The following is a 20808-nucleotide window of genomic DNA, read 5'->3' as shown; positions in this document are numbered from 1 at the left end:
TTACAAAGTTTGGAGAGAAAGAACGTTAGCTTTGATATCTTTTTCTTCTATGAAGCAATTAAAATAAGCAATTTTTCAAATACTAAGCAGAAAATTACTAATGGCTGAACCCAAAAGCTTTCATTTCCTTCTTGGGGCCTTTATTCTTCTAAAAAAAGACAAAAAAAATGTGAAGGTGGTTTTCCAGATAGATTAATGCATAAAGCAGTCGCTAGTTGGATGTCATAAAAACTACAGCAGCATAGAATAGCTGAGATTAAGAGCTAGATTTAAATCATGCAACAGTCCAGTTAATATCAATGTCTAATTAAGAAATGCATAAGAAGTCTGTAATGTTGATTTGATGGAGAAAAAATCTAATAGGGTTTCTTTTGGAATTTTCCATTTCAATTGCTGTGTGGACTTTTAATGGATGTCCCATCCAGTCTTTGGTATTAGCAGGAATCATCCTCAAATTAAAACCAAGGCCTAAAATGGAACACAGGTAGACAAATTAGCTGGTCTGGGAAGCAGCCTGGCTAGAATGACAATGTGAGCTGAAGCCGAAATTTTAGTACAAATAAAAGAGAACAAACGTCTCAAATCTGGCGTGGAAACCCTCTCTGCTTCTCCTTTGAAACAATCTAAAACCCTGTAATTTGAAACAATGCAATGTTAACCCATTTCCCCACCTCCCTAAGCCTGCAGAAATCCCTGACAATTCATACTCAGACACCTAGACCACTAAGCATTATTAATTAGTCTTTTTTTATTTAAAAGACTTTCCATAGTTATGCATATTAGTAGTGTGTAGAGGTGGGTTCTTCTCTGCTTGTGATGGGATTTAGAGCACACAGGTCCCTGTCACCATCAACGAGCACCATTAATCTCCCACTCCCCTCGGGGTAACTAAATCTCTTAAACCCCTGGAGCAAAACTAAGCCTGTGGCATCTTCTGTGTCCCATGGATCATCCAAGATGTTTGGTCTCTAGATATGAAAGGGGAACTGCTTTTGAGCACATGACTAATGCCCTGATGTGGCTAAAAGAGGAGCAGTGTAACTCTTAGTGTGCACAAATCCACTTCTACCAAAGAGGAGGAGAGTTAAAGCAGAAATGTATTTGTTATCACCACTCTGTTGTTGACCCAACAGATCCAGAGGGAATGATCTCAAGGGTCCAGGAAGATGGCTCACTCAGAATAACCCCTCTGACCAATGTGTGCTGGGCAGTAATTTTAAAGTTCATTAGAACACATTAAAATATAATACATCGGCCATGGCAAAGCAAGGCACGTGATTCTGTCTGTCTACATTTCTCTTTCCAGTAAAAATCCATCCACAGACCTTTCAAAATGATAGCATTAAGTCTTGTCATGTCCACAGAGAGTGGAAAAGACTGGAGGTGAAAAGCAGAGTAACAGTAAAATTTTGGCACTTTTATTTTTGGGTCATTGCCTGAAATGTCACGGTGCAAATTCATACCTGACATTGTTCCACTGATCCACGGGGCACAAATATATCATATTAAAGAGTGACACCATGGCCCTGGGGGATGTCCCAAGGATTTTTCTCCTTGAAAGAGATGGGAACAAGGATGTTCTCAGTGAGACATCTGCCTTCTCAGTGGTACAGAAGGTCTAATGTGAGGACACTGGTGCCATCAGAGCAGTCTGGGTTTTTTACCCTGCTCTTGATTGCAAGACTGGGAGGTGCCATGGGTTGGGATGATGTTACAGGATTGCTCAGGTGGAGTTTTAACAGGGTGCATTGTCTGCAACCTTTATTAGATCTATGCAATACTTAGGGAAAAAACAAGAGTATGAGGCAGGCTGTCTTTTGCAAGCATATGCAAACAAAAACCCCAAACCTTACCTTGTCCAAAACACTTGAGAGCCACAAATTCTGTTACAGTTTTGCTAAATGAGAGGAATATTTCTCCCCTCCTCTATAAAACCATCCTTTTAGACATTACTGCAGTCATGACCTCACTGCAGTTCCTGGATTCCTTCTGAAAAGATTAAAATGAACTAATACACAAATGATCTCATCCCAGCATAAAGGACATCTTACACAGGGGGAAAAAGTAATCAGGAGAACTTCAGTGCTGCATTTGTAGCAGCAGTAGAAAAAGAACTGTAACACCAATGTGGAAAAACAAACTAAAGGTACAATGCAGAGAGGCATTTTTCCATCTTATGAACCATTTGGATTTCTCCCTCCTGATCCTGCCTGTCACACCTGTCATCCTCTTAGCTGTCTCCACATCTATCATCTTTCATTTTTTTCCTGCCTTTATCTACAATTTCCCTTGTCTCTTCTGTGCCCTTCCCACCTCTTTTAATATTCCTGGTAACTTTGAATTGTATGCACTACTATTCTCAACTACATCTAAAATTTGCAGAGCACCTTACACAAAAGTTTTCACACATACTTCATCTGTAGTTTATGTAATTCTGGATTAAGAACACCTTTTCTATGTTTTCCTACAGTTCTCAGGCCAAGGGGTCATGGATGATGACAGCTCACATCGACTTTGGAGCTGTTGTATCTTTTAAGAGAAATCAGGAAGATGACTTGGGAGAGATGCTTTACTTTCTTTGGTAGGAGAATCTATAAATTAACATTTATGTAAGTGAGACTCTCACCACATTTTTAATGTTGCATCACATTTTGAGGCTGGAAAACAGAATATCTTGGAACTAGGTGATCTTTAAGGTCTTTTTCAACCCAAGCTTTTCTATGATTCTGTGACCTTCAGAACAAGATGAACATAGTGTTAATAATGCAATCTTACCTCTCGTGCCCATAGGTGCTCCTCAGCTCTGCCTTGAGGTGACACCATGAAGCAAGAGGTGACAAACCGGTTCCTTGCTCAGGCTGAATGTCACCAAACTGCCCAGGGGCCTGTTTGGTGGGGTTTGCACCCTGGATTTTCAAGGAGAGGTGTGCTGCTGTGCCCACCCTGGCAGGAGGAGCTGGAACTGCTCATTTACAGCTGTGACATTTCTCAGGCAGGAAGGAAGGCAGGAGGCATCAGGCTGTAGGGAGGAATCAGAGCAGCCACCTCCAGGAAAAGAAACCTCCAGAACTCATCCAGTTGAGATGAGCTCCAGGGCTGGACCTGGTACAAAGGATGGTGGTGCCTTTGTATCCACCCAACGAGATTTGCTGCTCCTAAATGGGGCAGCAAATACATCCAACCCCAAATGCTCTGCAGTGGATAGCCCTGCTTCAAGAGAGCTCTGAGCAGTATGAGTGTTGTAGGATATGTGCTGCAGGATTAGACAAGTCCAAAAAGCCCAAGGAGCAGTGCAGAGCTCTGTCACCAACAGGAAAACAGCGTGTGAAAAGCTGCTGTAATTCCTGTCCCCTAACTGGAGGCACAGACTTCCCAAGGCAGAGAGGACTTGCAGAACTTGGAATCTCCAGTGAGAGCTCTCCCCAAGCCCTGCAGATTTACCAGGTCAGCTCAGTCCAGGCCAAAGTTGCCGGGAAAGGTCCTGGGCTCTACTCCAAGTTCAGTGCTCTATTGATTGGAAGAGGTATTTATTGTAGATCAGGATCTTGAGCCAAGACAGCTGAAGCTGCAAGGACTAAATTGTCTATTCCCGACCCACAGATAAAACAAATGGCCAGTTTTAGCCTAATCATCACTTCTGCCTGAGGAAAGAGAAACTCTTTGAGGTAAGTTCCCTTGGATATAATTCTTTCTTTCTAGGTTAAAGAGGGGCTGCAGCTAATACATATCCTGAGTCATAATGTGGATTTGCACCTTTCCTGTTAAATATAGCTGGTTTATGTCCAAAGGATCCCTTCTCTCCCTAATGCTCACTCATATTGTTACAACTCCTACATTAGTTGCAGGTGTGAAATGCCAACTGATCCACACTTCTCCTGCTGTCAGCAGGGGAGTAATGTGTGTCAAAGGCCTGGTTCTCAGAGGGGAGGTCACCTGGATCTCCATTTGCACATCTGCTTTGCTAAACACAAAACTCTGGAGGTTTGAAAAGCTCCAGTGTGCACAAAAAAATGAGATGTGATCACTGGGGGCCATACAGAAGGAACTGCTTGTGCCTGTCATTTAGTAGGCAGGACACAGAATTTTCCTTGTGTACAAAATTCTTCCTACACTATGGCAGGCGACGCTTTACTTGTGAGCTCTATATTAATAAGAAAAAAAAAAAAACAAACTACATTTCTCTGCATTCCACGAGAAAACAGGATACCAAGAGGTGAAAAAAGAGCCTGACACATTAAGCAGCTTCAGAAAGATGCCAATATTCAGTATATCCCTGCTTGGAGTGTGCAGTGAAGATCAGGAAAGTGCCTGATCAGAGCTCCTGGAGGGACCATGCTGCTGGAGCCTGCCTTCCACAGAGGCATCCTGCTTGGGTTCTGAGGGCTTCCAGAGGAGCTTTCAAATCTTTCTATTTCCTGCTGTTAGTGGATTTTTTTCATACCTTGGAACAAGTGTTCTGATGGTAATGTGTTTGCAGTTGATGCCTGGATAATAGTTCTTGCTCAGGGGGCCTCTAACACACAGTATTTTATGCTTTCTACATTTTATAGATCAAGGACTCGTCCATATATGCCTGGTTCTTTCCTGATTCCTGCTAGAATCTAGAATGTCCCTCAGTATCTGCTGTAAGGATGCCCACAAGGAATCTATACAGAATATTTTTTGGTTTGGCCTTTTAATGTCATATGTTTATGGCATCGTGATTCTGGTTACTCTGCACTAATAGGACATTTTAAACAGATGCATCATTCACCACTATGAACTGCATTTTTCCTCTCTCAGTTGAGTATTTCCAAATTTTTTTTGGGGATAATGAAACCAATAGTGACCTTTTTATCCAAAATGAGAAAACAAGGACTTGGTCATCAGCTATATGCTGATGTTCCATGGATGTAACTCCATGTTAGATGGAATTTAGATCCTGTATCCTCACAGTAACTTAGCCAGAATTAAAGAAAAGTGATTTCTAAAACCCAGAGAATACTGGGGAGAGCCATGAGCTGAACACACAGCTCAGAGCATGTTTCATGAACACCTGAAATTCCAGCCCTGAGCCTCTGCTGCTCATGATGGACATCTCCTCAAGGAAAGCCATTCTGATCCATGGGAATCAGAAAAGATTCATTTTAATACTGAGGAAGGAGAGCACTTGCATTTTAAAGAAAAGTTTGATTCTGGAAAAGTCTCTCTGTTGGTAAGTTTGAGGAGCTGTTTGGCTTTTCATGGAAGCATTTGTTGAATTCAGAGCTGCCTTTGCCCTGAAGTGAACACCAGAAATTCAGAAATTTTTTCTTTTATCAGAACACCCTCATTACCTTCCTGAGTAATAGAATGACATTGGTTTTTCCCTGGGCTGTGTGTTACAGATATGATAGACCCACGAAAAGAAATGGAGAAAGGGATACTGATTTTCTTGGAATGAAATACAGAAAAATTTGGGCTTGGAAACCATTTAAGTATAATATGTTGAAAGTTTAAAGAAACATTTAAAAAGAAACATTTTCCAAGAGCATGCCTGTTAGTTTTATCTTCATTTTTGCCATGTATAATTATGAGAAACACAGGCAACTCATAAGATTTTTTAGTTTCTGTTGAGAATTGCCTTTTCCAAGATAATTCTGTACACTATTACTTTAGCCCACTGGGTATCATGTAGGGAAGGTGTAAGATTATGCACATGAATATTTCTGTCTACCACTTATGCGTGCTGAGACAATATCAACTTATACTTTCTCCTGTCATTGGTCCTTATTCCATAGAGAATTTTCTTAATTACCAGCAAGACAATTTGGTAATATCATGTAAAGTGTAACAGCATAATTTCTGTGATGATTTACACCTGCTAAGGATGTGAATACTGAATTTTAAAGCATATTTTAAGTTCAGAAGAAAGGGTATTTTTTTTCTGCAAGACACTATTTCTATTTTTAATAGAAATACTGTGATTTATTTAATTTATTGGCACAGTTCTTCTAAATGAAATGGAGCTTTTGAACACGAAGACACCATTTTTACACATTTTCACTGCCCTGAAAAATTTAGAGCACACTTCTGTGCTGGATTAAATCAACTTGAGTCTAAATGCCTAAACACTATTTTTGACAACTGTGCATGAGGGACGTGCCTGTACAGGGATTCTAAAGAATAAAAAACCTAAAAATATCTCAGTTGCAAAGAAAATTCCCTGTATTCCTTCTTACACTTTGTAATAGTGGTTATATATATATATGTATATCTTTTTTAACCCTCACAGGTTTGTCCCTAATTCTGTTGGAAATGATTGAAATTATTCCATTGACTTTAACAAACTCTGTTTCCTACTGGATTAAATTTGTGCAGTGGATTTGCTGGTGATGTCCCACTAATGAAACAGGTAATTTTACAAACATGTCAGGGAGGGTAAGTGCCCAATAAAAAGATGTCAGATAGAGATCCACAAATTACAGTCTATTTGTAATGGAAATAAAACCAGGAATTGTTACTATGAGTCATGAATTTCTTTATAATTGCTTCCACATTTGGGGCAACTTTTTCCTAGGATGTCTACAGAAACTCTGCAATTCTTGGGGCTTTTGATGGCAGTTATGATCACAACAACACATCTCACTTCTGATAAAAATTACTTACATTGGGAAGGATTGTTTTTTTTCTCAAATTGCTTTTCTGAGTCTTTATCTACAACTATTTTCTTATCCTCCTCCTCATTTTCTATTTCTAATATAAAAACAGGAGTCCTTATCAATTTAGAAGAGCAATAAAACTAAAGAAAATTCAGGAAGAACTGTATTTTAAAGTTCCAATGCAGATAATAAGACTCTGGTTTATGCTGCACCTCACTCATGGACTCAGTTTTCCATAGTGCATTCAGTGTTGTAATAATGCAAATCAAATACAATTTTAATAACTCCTTCCATTAATGTTTTAAGACTGCAACACTTATGAGCATGATTCTAATTGCATGATTTTGCTACAGGCAAGTTTTATAGATCTGCCTGATCTTTGGATATTTGCACCGTTTGGATTATTTTAAATAATTAATTTTTGGAAGCATTTCAGCCTCAGTAACAACAGTTGGGTTTGATAGTGGCTGTCTTGTCAGTAATTGTATCTACTTCCATGCCAGGATAAACTAGATAAATTTAGAACTCTTTGGAAGGAGGTGGCTGAGGTTTATACCATGGCAAATGTTATGGAGAACGTTCTTAGGAGGAGAATATTTATAGACTATGTTAATAGGAGCAAAAGAGGTTTAAAGTGAATAACATTTTGTCATGCAGTGCAATTAGTTAATTAAATTGCAGAACTTTCTGCCAAAAAAATACCAAAAATATAATCAACTTAGAATGCCATTAAACATTCTTGCTTTATGCAACTTTTATTGCCAGTCTGTAATGCACTGAATGATAGGAACACGGAAAATACCTCATGGGAGGAATTAGTTTGACTTCTGACATTTTTCTGTGTATCTGCTGGGAGTTTCTGCCACAGGGGCCATAGAATCATGGAATCAATAATGCTGGGAAAGACCTCTAAGACCATCAGTTCAGCCATTCACCCAACACTGCCAGGTCCTTCACTTAATCATGTTCCTAAGCACCATATCCATACGTTTTTTGAACACCTCCAGGTATAGTGACTGCACTTCTTCTCTGGGCAGCCTGTTCCAGTACTTGATCACCTTCTCAGTGATGAAATTTTCCCTTACATCCAACATCAACCTGCCCTGGTGCAACTTGAGTCTTCTTCTCTTGTCCTGTTGTTTGTTACCTGGGGGAAGAGACCTGTGCTGGCTGCAGGATCCTGTCAGGGAATTGTAGGGAGTGACAAGAGCCTCCCTGAGCCTCCTTTTGTCCAGGCTGAGCCCCCCAGGTTTCCTCAGGTGAGGGGTGAGGGGCTTGCAGGACCTCTGGTGTCACCCAACTGTTTTTAGGCAAGGTAAGCGGCTATTTGAAAGCTTGCTCCTCTCTCCAGAAACCTGTGCAAAACCTCAGGCTTTCCTGTCATTGTGCAAAATGGGATGAGGAAAAGGACAGCACGTGGGAAGAAGGCAAGTGGGGCACCAAAAGCCACAAAGAAAGCATTTGCTGAGTGGCTGGTGAGGGCCCTTACCTTGACACTGTCCCCAGGGCTTCTCTCCACCTGCAGGCTCTTGGCTCTCCTCCTTGTACGTGCTGGTCGTGCCCTCCAGCATCACTTGAGATCTGCAGCAGAAGGTTCCCTCCTTCAAGATGAACAGAAACACCAACACAGTCTTGCCCACTCTTGATTCCACATTTCTTCTGTAGAGAATTTACTCCAAATTTTGCTCGTGACAAATGCCTACACAAGGCTTGGACAAACAAGCATTAAAAGCAGCAGAGGAAATTTCCTTTAGGGGCTGAAGAATAGCTATGAACCAAAAGTTGCTAACTGTACCCTGAGAGGTGATTTATTGCCTGCAAAAAATAGCATTTTCTTCAGTGAATATGGCTTTACCCACCCCAACAGTGCAGGTCTTCCTGTGTGTTTGGTGAATTCTGTGTCTGGCATGACAGAAAAGAACATCTCATCTGAAATACCCTGACAGCATTTTCATTGCAGGAAAAAAATTCTAACAGTCTTGCTACAGAGTTTACACACTGACAGAGAAATAGTGCACAGGTTGTGCAAAACCAATGATAAACTTTTACCTCAACAGAAGCACTTTTAGTCAATCCTGTCTGAGAGGAATGGAAGGGGGCATAGACATAAAAACCTTTGAGAAATGTGAATTTTCCATGAATGGATACTCAGAAGTATGGGTAATTACAGCAGTATTTGAGAATTTCACTTCTGGATCAACTCAGCATAAAGTTCTCAATTATTCTTTCCCAGAAGTCTTCCCAAAGAAGAACACCCTGATATACTGAATTAATGACAATGGATTATGTCTAGGGTTTTCCATGAGAACTTTGTCCTGCAGAATGCTAAGCAAGCAAAAAGGTTTGGATTGAATCAGTTTTCTCCACTGAAAAAAAGATGTTAAAGACTTTTCAAAATCATTGCAAGTGTCCCAATACATATTGTTATAAGTGAACATATATTTGCTTTGAAATATATTTTGATTTTAATTTTTAATTTGTAAGTGAAAGTAAAAAAATGAAATATTTTGAAACTACTGAAGCAAATGGCTCAGTTAGATTTTTCACTTTTTAGCAGCTTATTGGTTAGCCACAGAATTAGCTGAAAAAAAATGAAATCTTGAAAACTCCCGAAGGACAGAAAAAAGCACTTCCCTGTCAGCTATAAAATGAATGAAAATTATAATGACATTTTCATTTAGCACAGAGATTTACTAAAACACCCACATTTTCTCAGAAGTTGCAAAGACTTGAACTCGGACGCACTTTCAGTTTCTCCCCAGGTGTGATGCTTAATGAGAATGTTTTTACTAGACCTGGTCACCCACACTCACAGATGAAGAGCTGGAGGTATTCCAGTCTCTACAGGGGTAATAATCTCTGTTTCATATATGCTAGCACAAGAAGGAAATATCACAGTTTTATTTCAAACTAATGTGTCTAAACTGAAAATTATAATTCTTAATTTAGAAGTGAGCTATCCAAGGACAAAGAGCCCCAGATGCTGTGAAGGGTTAATCTTTGTAGGGTAGAGAGGGAAGGCCTGTGTAGCTTCACTGTGCTAATGGTGTGGGGAAAGAACTTCTGAGATGCCTGCTCAATTTGTCAGGATTTTATCTTCTGAACTATTACCTCCAGCTTTCCCCAGAACACCCTCCCCAGCCCTTTTATCTGCGAGCTATCTTCAAGTTAACTGTCTGCCTATTGCCTTGGCTGAACCACACTAATAGTCAGCTAATTACACATGAACACTCTAATTTGCTTTGTCTTTCTCAAAAAACTCACGCGTGTGCAGGCATGCAGGCATGCACTTCTGCTGTAAAACTGCACCAGCTGGACCAGGATAAAATTTGATGCATTTGCTTTCTGCCCCCTCTGATGCTTCCCCCCAGCAGGCCACCACCAACGCTTGTCATTCCTGATTTGCAACATCACCTGTTGCTCCAACACCAGGCTCCTGTAGAGCAGAAACTGGAGCAAAGAAGAGAAATACGTGTTTGTCATTGAACTGAGCTGAGAAGAAGGAAGAGGAGAATGATAAGATCATAGCCTGCAGCACTTTGTTTATGAGAACATCCTTCCAGTGATATATGTCTGCACCAGGTGAAAGTATTGTGTCACCCCTAACATATTTTAAATGCCAGGGCTGTCATGCAAGAAGACAATGATGAACAAGTTTAAACAGAATATGGTTTTGTAGCCATGTACAGAGTTACCCTTTGAAGGTTTGCACTGGTAGTGCTTCTTAGCAAAATGTTTCCAAGCTCTGCTATATTCCCCGACAGAACCCCTCTCACACAGAATTTAAACTGAATGGAGACATTTCTGTTGCAGGCAAACGGATGGGGTTATACATAAAGCAGTGCATTTCCTCAGGCAGGATTTTCAGGCCATTTCACACATGCCCCCAGCCATCCTATCCAAGCTTGTCATAACTCCTTGGATAGGAACCCTGCTCCAGTCAGCAAAGAGGCAAAGAAAGGTCTGAGGAGCAGGGACTGGCTTTACTGGGAGGTTTACTCAGACTAGCACGCTGCTGTGGACTGAATTCCCGTTAGCTGCTGCAGCTCCCAGACCACATCACCTGCGTTCATTCCGCACACAAGAATTCCCTTTGCGTGCTCCGAGGCTGCCTGGCCTGGTGGGACGGGGTGAGCAGGGCTATTTGGAGGATTCTCTTCCAAAGTGCACTCCTGGGCCAAGTGAAAGGCGAATGCAGAAGCCTTTCCTCACCAGGCAGATATGCCCAGAGTTATCATCACATGGCAGTTTTCTTCCCAGATATTTATCTGGAGCTCAACTGCACGAACACCATCCCCGCGTTATAACTCCATTGCACAACACCACTCACTGGCTCAGACTGACAGCTCAAATTGAGCCAACATCCAACACATGATACTGAGAATGGGCATGACCATATCCACCTTGGATTCAGGTGAAAGAGCTGTGGCTGTGTGCGTCACGTGGGAATGAAGGCAACCGTGACACCGCGGAGTTGTGCGTCTTTGAGGAAGACTAAGGTCAGAGCCACTCCATGACCCATCCAGGACAGCATTAATAGCTTTACAGGAGAGAGGAAAGGGAGCTTCTGATTGCCTGAAAAAACCTTCGAGGAGGTAGGATTTCTTAAGTACTTATTAAGGTCCTGTGTGGGCTTGTGTTAATGCTTTCAGCATCTGCCCCTCAGTTTTCCTTTCTGTAAAATGAACATACTTGTTTTCCTCCAAGGTTATTAGGAGGATTTTCCAATTAAGAGTTGTCATAAATGAAAGTGACTTGCAAACAGTATTTAATCAACTGGCTAAAATGGTCTCCAACTTCTTTGGGGATGTGAGTTTTCATAGGGACTAGTCACAGTGTCCAGCTTTACAGAAGGCTATGGGATCACACTCTGCATCTTTAAGACAGAGTTTACTTCTGAATCAGTAAATGTACTAGACAAAGCAACCATTATTTATGCATTCCTGCATACATGGCAAGGTGAAAATAATAGAATAAACATCATATACTTCATTATGATATCGGTTTACACTTCCAGGGTACACAAAAAGAGGCCATTTCATCAAGCTAATTGCCTGAAAGTAAAAGAGAGAGAACTTTAGCTATTAGTCTATTATGGGGCTTTTTTCTTAATCACAAATAGGGGCCGTGTGTCCCCAGGGGGATGTGTATTCTAATTTACAATTGAACTACAGATCAGAGCAATCAATCTTGTGCAGCACTTTTACAGTGTAATTGCTGCAACATAACAAATAAAAAAAAAAGGGGAAAAAAAAAAAGAAAAAAAAAAGGAAGCCTAAGTCGAGTTTCAGCTTGAGGTGGAGATATTTACCAGGCATTGGTTCGGGGGTGGGAGGGAGGCAGAGAGAGGAGAGAGGCGCCAAAGCCATGAATATGCAATGAGGGCTCATTAGTGCCCCAGTGTTGCCATGACGAATGGCATTATCCCCAGACTGGTGCAGCCTAAACATGAATTTTATAACGACCCATTTATCATGACTTGTCATGGGTTTCTTTACTGTACTTTCTACTGACTCTCACACCTTCCACCATTAGCACCTCGGAATCCCTTCCTTTTGTTCTTTAATCTTATTCCATCTTAGTTTTTGGTAAGGATGCTCAGTTGATAAGGAGAGTAGGGCTGAAAACGCTGGTGTTCAAGAGCTCAGAGCTCCCCAAGCTGAAGACCCACTGTGGTCTTCAGTGTTGGTGGTCTTCAGTCCACTTTCCAGTGGGTACTGTCCCCGTTGTCACAAAGATCTGCAATCTTGTCAGTTGGCTCAGCAGAGAGGTCTCGGATTGACCGAGCATCCAGACTATCTTTCCACTCTGCCAGATGTGATGGATGAATCTGTTGTGTTGACCTAGGCCTGTCTCCTCCTCAGCCCACTCCAGCTATGTGTAACAATCCACCTCTCATCTTCACGTTGAAAAAGGCACAAAATCAGATAAATAAACAAAAACGGCTTTCTCCCCAGTTTCACTTAAATGAAAAAAAAAAAAGCACTAGGTGTAAAACCTAACTGATAGGAAGCAATATTAGTCAACTCAACAGGAAAACAAAATTACTGTGAAGCAATTAGTGCCTGGCTTTAGCTCATTTTTGGTCACTGCACTTTGTCTCTGTTTTACTGCTGTCCCTTTGGCCTACCAGATCCCACATTTAATATACCACTGCTTATAAAGAAATCCCTGTGGCTCAGGAGGCTGAATTGCCACCGCTGGGCTAGGGCCTGCTCTCTTATACAGAGGCTTTCATTTCCCAAGTTATGAATCTGACATCTCATGGTCAAATCCATGCCAGTTTATTTCTGAGAAGTCTGTCCTCATTATTTACCCCAAATAGTTTCACTGTCAGTCTACCTTTTTTTCTTTTTTCCCCCACTGTGAAGTGACTGGAGTATCTGAAAGTATCAAGCCCCTCTTTGTTGGGTTTTACACTTTTGCTATTACATGAATTTGTCTTTAGGGATAGAAAAATCAAGCAACTTATTTCTGGCTATTACTTGGATAGGACTTCATGTTCTTAAACAAGCTGTGAGCTCCCATGATCTCTGCAAACAACTCTCCTGAGGTCCTACATCAGGGTAGTCCTACACTTCTTTCATTACTCTACTGGATGTTTGAAAATATTAAAAGGCATCTAATGTCCCAGGCCAGCAATTTACAGACTCAAAGTCTGGTGCTGCAGCCCTCAAAACCTCTATTCCTTCCACAAAATCTGCACTTTGCTGTTGGTATCGCCAAGACAGCCACGTGTTTCACCAGGAGCAGTTTGTCAATGCAACAGTCCATGATCCAAAGATCCAACACAGGTTCCCAATCTGGTACATGATCGAATAGAAGCTGGGTGTCAGAGAGGGAGGAGAAAGGAAGGCTCCTCTCAGAAAGGTGCATGTGGGAAATGCCACACCTTGGTTTATCAGGGCATAGCTGATGAGGCCAGCAAATGCTTGCCATTTTGTTCTTTTTCTTTTTCAAACCCATCTGTTTTCCTTTGGAGAATATAGATAGATATATAAATATATGTATGTGCAGTTTTTTAAAACCCCAGACAGAATTTTCCACAAGTCCGTGACCTATGATGGAGAACTCCAGCTCCCACTACAATACAACATTCTGTTAATTATCAGGACACAAAAGAAGAATAGAAATCACTCTTAAAGAAGCAAACCAGAAATGATATCTAATATTGCAGAAAATGTCCACTGTCTTCACAAGGACTCAGGACACAGCAAATATTATCATTATTCCTGAGAATAAATGTTTGCCCTATGACCCAGGTGATCTGATCACCTATTGAGTGGAGAGCATGGAGAGCTGTCACAAACAATGTGGTTTAATTAAATTATTTTAATTTAGCTCCCGTTAGGAGTACTAAAACTGACTGTACCCAGTCTATAAGATCAGATTGATACATCTGATCCAGAATCTGTGGTTTATGTGATGGAATAAGCAGATTCCTGTTTGAGATGGTTGCAGGAACTCACAGGTCCAATCTACAGAGGTTATTCCATTATTTTTATACCAATCTTTGCTTATTCCATTATTTTTATACCAATCCTCGAAGCTCCCTTTGAGAAGCAGGCTCATCTTTCTTCCACTCACCTCATGGAGCAGATAAACATGGAAACCAGGAATGTTAAGGGCCAGCCAATGCAGATGACACTGAGCTCTGTGCCACTTTAGCACCCAGTACCACTGGAATCACAGAATCACAGCAGAGTTTTCTAGGTTGAGATCAACAACCATATGGAGGGCAGCTGTCCAGGAAAGGAAAACGTTCACTATTCCTCAGTCAACCCACAAATGGCAACCATTAAAATAAAATAATTGCAATCTTTAAAATATTAAGTCCTTGGTTCTAAACTGACAGGACTCTAATGATAGGAAACACACAAATTTCAGGAGGAAAATGCTACTTTCATTGTCAAATGAATCCAACTTCCTATAAAGTATCAAATTTGAGATTGTTTCATAGAGAAATTAAGAAATATAAGCAATATTTTCAGGGGGAAGAAAAATCTATAAAGTGGAACTGCATGTTTATCCTGAATTTAGGGTAATTTTTGTGACCAAATGCTGTAGGATCAGAAGTAGGTTGTCGACAGACACATAAGAATATTCTGCTTTAAATATATATATTTGAATGTAATAAAATTCTACACCATATAGTAAAAATCTGCAAAATTATATATGCAGTAGTTTTCTACATTTCCAGATAGAATTCATAAACATAGGGGGAAACCCTTGAGAAAAACTTCAGGTGTGATTACTATTCAATGCTTTTCAATGTCCTTTCAGCTGACATGTATACAAGAAAATTAAAAAACTCTATAAACCCAGATACAATTTCTCTGTGTAAAGTGAGAAAATTCTAATCCTGAACACAAAACTCCTTCTGACTGAATACTGAAGTGTTTGAACACCCAGGCAGTGCCAGGGACACATCCTTATGTGCTTGTAAGGGCTCCTGATAGTGCTAAATAAACCTGACCAGCTCTTTTTTGCTACTTTTGTGGAGAAATTCATCCCTCCCTTTTCAGTCCTGTTTCAAATATGACCTAATATTTTTTTTTGTCTCTGTTCAAAGTTTAGCTTTAGTCATCCTGATGAAGTAATGATCTTTTCCTCTGAATATACTTCAGCTCTGTCTTTAAGGCTCCTCACCTTTCTCCAAGTGGAGCCAATGGCTTGCTGCTCCCCACCTTTAAATAAACAAACACAGTGTCCCTCTTCCCCCTTCCTCCCCACTTTCTTTAATGACATCTTCAGTCATTAATGAGTTAATAAAAATCTCAAAGTCATCTGGGAATAGATAAGGGGGAAGAAAGAAGAGTATTGTACACATAATGACAGGCTCCCTGCTGGCCCTAAGATGTCATGGGTCAGCCATGTCAAGAATGTGTGTGCCCAATCATCTGCTGATTTTTATCAGCAAGGCCTGAAGCAGAATCTGACACGGCCAGTTTGGGAGTTACAATGAATAAACAATGACTTCTTGGATTGTTGGCTGCTGTGTGATAGAGTGAGAGGGTTTATATATACTAAAACATGATGACATTAGCAATCAATATACCAATTACTGGACAAGTTATTGGACGAAGAATGCACATGTCCTGAGCTTTGTGCACTTTGAACATGCTACCAGCAAAGGAGACCACAGAAATCATGTTAATTAACCCATTCCAAGCTTGATATGCTAATACCTGATGGTGCCTTGAAGTTTCTGAGAGTGTGAGCTAGAAAAAGCCTTGGTCTGACATAGCACATTAAACATTTTAAATATAAGACACAAACCTGATAAAATTATTTTTCCTTAGGACTAGAGGAAGAAAGGAATAAATTTCTTCAAGTGACAACTGGGATTCTAACAGACTTAAATTGTTCTCTATAAAATTTCACCAAAGCACCCTCAGCATACTATAGTGATTTCATCACTGAGAAGTTGGAACATATCTTTTATAGGCTGGTTAAGGAAATATCCCAACAACTCTCACCTACCTATTCTCAAGTAGAGAAAGGAAGACAAAACTCTAACATGCTTTTTTATTTCTGTGTGACTGGAAATGCATTTCTGCATCTGATCAGTCTCCTACATTCTTTAGTGTGCTCAAAATATTCAGTGTTTATGAGTTTGTCTTCTCTTATTCTGGAAGTGATTGTGAAGATAAAATGACAGTATTTTAATTGAAGCCAGAATAGAATGGGATTATATGTCACCTAATTCCTAGTACAATATGGAAGAAAATAAAGATCAACATTGCAGGCAGACCTAGATTGGAGTTAAATGGTGTCAGCTCTCCATTAAGATGGACAAGTCCATGATCTACTGGAAAGCTCATGGGTTTTGCCCTGAGATGCATTATTAAAATGATGTGGGAAACACAGGTTTTATGATGGTTCTCCATCCTTTTCTGTGTTGTCTCTGAATGACAATTTTACTGCCATCTGGGAAGCAGCAATACCACAGACCCTTTGACTTTTGCTCAGGTGGGAGCAAACAAGGCAGGGCGTAAATATAAAATTTAACTCTGCCTGCCAGGGCATCAACCAATGCAGTAGAAATTGTGTGGAAGTAGGGAGGAGAAAAGTTCAGACATCAGAGTGGCCCTGTGTACTTGCTGTGTGTCAGGGGCTGAATAAAATCTGCAGATACATCTTTTTCACATCACTTTTGTGATGTTACTCTAAATTGCAGTCAAATCTGCTTCTGCTCCTCAGAACACTAAGCACTTCTCAGAGTTGTGTTGAAGGGTGATGGCAGAGGAACCAGCCCCAGACAAAGGGGAAAAATAGATGATTCCATCTGCTTTTAACTGCAGTGGTTATGAAGTGTTCAGCTGGATCCTTCCAAATGGCTCTCCCCTTCCCATTGAGTAAGTTCTTGAAAAGTTTAAAAGTGAATTTGTCCAGCATGTGTGATATGAATAATGAAATGCTTTTAAATGTAAATTTCACAAAATAGCAGCATTACCATACATTGCAGTGAATACAGTTAAAAAAAAACCCCAAAAAACAACTCAATAATCCCTCCTCTGTAATTTACAATTAACTTTTTGCCTCAAGGTAACAGCTACATTCACAAAAATAATGGTAATAGATTGACCTTGTTATGAATGGATAACAAGCTGGAAACAATATAGTTTGTCACAGAGCATTAACTGTTACTGTTGAAATTGTAAATAATGTGTATGGAACTTACAGTGTAAATGGCTCCCCTTAAAAATATTAATTATGTCAATTAAACACTTGATGCATAATGGATTATTCTCAAACCTATTTAAGTCCATGTCAGACTGAGTACACCATTTTCTAAGATCCCATTCCCAGACTACTGGAAAAATCTGTGGCTGTGCTTTGACTGGCCAGGGTGGACAAAGGAATATTGCCTTAAATTAAAGATACACGGCTGCCTCTTCTGTTTACATTTCTCACTGCTTTTTCTCATCAGAGGATGAGACTGTTCACAGACACAAGGCTCTTCTGAAGTGCTTTCAGGCTGCTTTGGAAACTGTTGAAAAGCAACCCACATCCCAGTCACTGGAGGATGTCCCTGGGATACAGAGCGCTCTGCTGGCTTTTGTGCCCTGCTGGAATCACTGGTGGTGGGGCAGAGAAGGACAGATCAGCTCTTACACCTGGCTGGTTTCTCTATCTAAGTGATCTAACTCAGCATTCTCAAGCCAGTGAAAGCTGAGGGTGATGCTGTTCAAATCTCTTTGTGTGCTCACCCAGGAGAAGGAGGTTGCTTTATGGAGTGATCCAGAGTTGATATATAACACATGGCTTAGACAAAATTAGTTTTCTCCCAGTGTCTGATCACCACCAATTCATGAACATGACACTGAAATGTACTTTTTGTGCTTCCCAGCCACAGCTCCTCAGCTGTAGCTCAAGACTGGACTTAACAGCACAATACTTCAGTGTTCTGGCCAATTACCACGTTGCCTTATAAAGGAAGGATTCCCACTAGATTATCCACATAGAGAAAGTGATACTAAAGTGACAAGCCACCAAGAGGTCAAATAACCAGTTGCCAGAAGTTAAAATAACTAGACTGTGGAGCAGCAATATCTGAGGAGCTGGCATGTGTCCCAGGACTGGTTGTCATACAAATGAAAGAAAAGACAGCTGGAATCTTTTTGGATTGACTGTTATTTTCTGTGAATATAATGTAAATCTACCACTCTGGTTTTTCAACCAGATGCCTGAACTGGGAGTTGAGGAACTGATTCAGTAAAATACAAGGTCTCTTTAGATCTCATTTTTCCTCGTGTGAGTTTCACCTACTTTGTTTAGCTTTATCCTTTGGGATCAAGGACTGTTCAGAGTGTCTGAGCATAAAGAGTCTGATTACAGTTTGGGCTCCCCAGTAATCCAAGCAAATACATTACATCCTCTCTTGCCAAAAGGTGTGCTCTCCCATCTGGGCAGCAACAAAGCCTCCACAAATGTGTAACTGAGCAGGCACCTCTACCCACCATGGAGTCAGGATCCCAGCCAGGCTGGGTAAGCCACAGTTGGATTTCCCTCCACCCAACCATTTTCCCTGGGCAGCTCTTGTTTCACCATCAGTTAAAGTTTAGCTGTTTGCTATACATTCGGTGCCATCTCTTTCAAGATGTATATCTGAGTGGGCAAGAAAGTTGGGGATTAGCAATGGGCAGAGGTCAAGTCTGTCAAGACTTTAAGCATGTTGTTGGTTGTAAAAAAGATTACATTACTGGCAGCCCTTTGCCAGATCAGTACTTCGATGCCAAATGTTAATCCTTGCTGGGGACAGGATGGCTTGTAAATGTTATGGGAGAACACAGCTTTTCCTGTAGAAAACAGGCATTTATGGTTTAAACATGGATTGTTTTCTCATGCTTGTGTTTGCATTTCATGCCAAATCACTCTTGCTTGCTATGAGCTTCACTTCAGTACTTACATTTAATCACTTAAGGTCTTTATTTGTATAGCTGAGGAGAGAATGGTTGAGTTCTTGAAGAACTGGGGAGTAGAAGAGCCAGAGCTCAGCCTCAAGTTTTGCCAAAGGACTTGCACTGTCAAACTGGGCAAAAGCAATGTGCCCACTGAACTTTGCTTTTCTCATCTGTACAATGGAGCTCCATGTAAAAAGGATCCTGTAAAATTTTATTTGTGACTGTCAGAAGTTCAGTGTTTCTTGGATCTATAAAGCAATCTACCTATTTTAGTGTGGCTAAATATGTATCTGTAACTTTCTAAGTAATGTCCTTTCCTACAGTCAGAGAATCATTGAATGATTCAGGCTGAAACCTTCAGGATCATCTTGTTCCAACTCCCCTGCTGTGGGCAGGGAACTTCCCACTACACCAGGCTGCTCCAAGCTTTGTCCAACTTGACACTGGGCTGCCAGGGATGGCACATCCACAATCAGACACCTTGGGAGAGCCAGGGTTTCCAGCCCAGGTGCTCACACAAGGGCAGCCAAGGCATAAGCCAACACAAGATTTTAAAATAACAGGAGATTCAGATGCCCTGAAGTTTGTTCTGCTGTGGACCAAGAGCACAACTGGGTGTGAGCAGAAGCTGTTGTCAGACGTGTGCAGAACACTGCACATGGCTGAGCACAGTCAGGAAATTCATGTTGTACCAGCAGATCTCAGCAGCTGACAACGCTCACAGAGCATTGCACAAACTCTAGGAACCCATGGCTGTGAAAGGAAAGCCAGCAGATCTGGGTGCAAACCACACTCACACCTGTTTTTGGCATCTAAAGATCCTCAGTGTCTCTGTGGCTCAGTTTTTCACCCTCTTTTGGGAGGTAATGAAACTCTATGCTAAGGCAAAAATCAATAAAGCTTCACTTTAAAGAGTTTGATGAGGTCAAGAAAACACCAGTGCCTGATGCACATGAGTTCAAGAGTAGAGGGGACCATGTAAGTTCCCAGGTAGATTTGATAACAGAGTTCATAAAATAAGAAAAGCAAATTCAGTCTGGGGAAACCTGAGCTTCTAGGTTCCATTCCATGTACATTTAGTAGCTATAAAATTAGAATACTTTGGTAGAAGGGGATTCAACATTTTTTCTGGCAAGAAGTAAAAAAATGATATGCAGCATCCTAAGTATTAAATTCTGTTAGCTCAGTTTTGTTATGCAGATGGATTTTTTCCCTTCTCCTCTACTCTTTAAAATGTTTTGAATTAAAATAGCTTACTCAAGGTCACCGAAGGCATATGGTCCTGCTCAAAACTTTAAACAAAACATTAGTTTTTACAACCTTTTGTAATTTGGTATTGTATACAACATGGTTATAGACGGAGTTTCTGTAATCTTTGCAGTGGGTGACAGAAATATGAGAGCCAAATTTATAAGCCATTTAGTGAAGCATTTAATCAATTTCATGCATAGGAAATAACTCCAATTGCTTTGCTTTATCAATCTTGCTTTCTCAGAGACCTGCAGTCACCCCAACCTCAAAACACTTCAGTGCATGAGGGGGGAACCATATGCAAAAATCTAATGCTGTACACAGTGTCAGGGACTTCTGAGGGCTGTTTTAACTTGCCAGCATCAATAATCCCTCTTGAGGCTGTTAATATATTTCAGAAGGAAGGCAGAAAGCCTAATATTTATAGGAAGTTGCAAGGCCTCTTTTTACAGAGATTTTCCTTAACCATCCTTTGTCTCGAATGAGTCTTTGACACTGTGTAGAGTTATGCAGATTGAGCTTGCTTCTAG

General features: G+C 40.7%; 1 long non-coding RNA gene across 25 annotated transcripts in view; it reads left to right on the top strand.

Annotated features, from left to right (window-relative positions):
* Window positions 1–19294, top strand: part of LOC117001858 — a 47788-nt gene extending 28494 nt beyond the window's left edge. For 15 of the 25 annotated variants that reach the window (XR_004419146.1, XR_004419149.1, XR_004419157.1 and 12 more), the window contains 3 exons: window positions 2471–5194; window positions 6254–11215; window positions 15923–19294. This is a non-coding gene — a long non-coding RNA (uncharacterized LOC117001858). The remainder of the gene's footprint in view (window positions 1–2470; window positions 5195–6253; window positions 11216–15922) is intronic. The other 10 variants (XR_004419156.1, XR_004419154.1, XR_004419152.1 and 7 more) reach the window with 10 other exon arrangements.
* The last annotated feature ends 1514 nt before the right edge of the window (window positions 19295–20808 follow it).

This window comes from Catharus ustulatus, chromosome 12 (assembly GCF_009819885.2).
Source record: "Catharus ustulatus isolate bCatUst1 chromosome 12, bCatUst1.pri.v2, whole genome shotgun sequence".
Classification (NCBI taxonomy): domain Eukaryota; kingdom Metazoa; phylum Chordata; class Aves; order Passeriformes; family Turdidae; genus Catharus; species Catharus ustulatus.
This window is presented reverse-complemented; position numbering and strand designations above follow the sequence as displayed.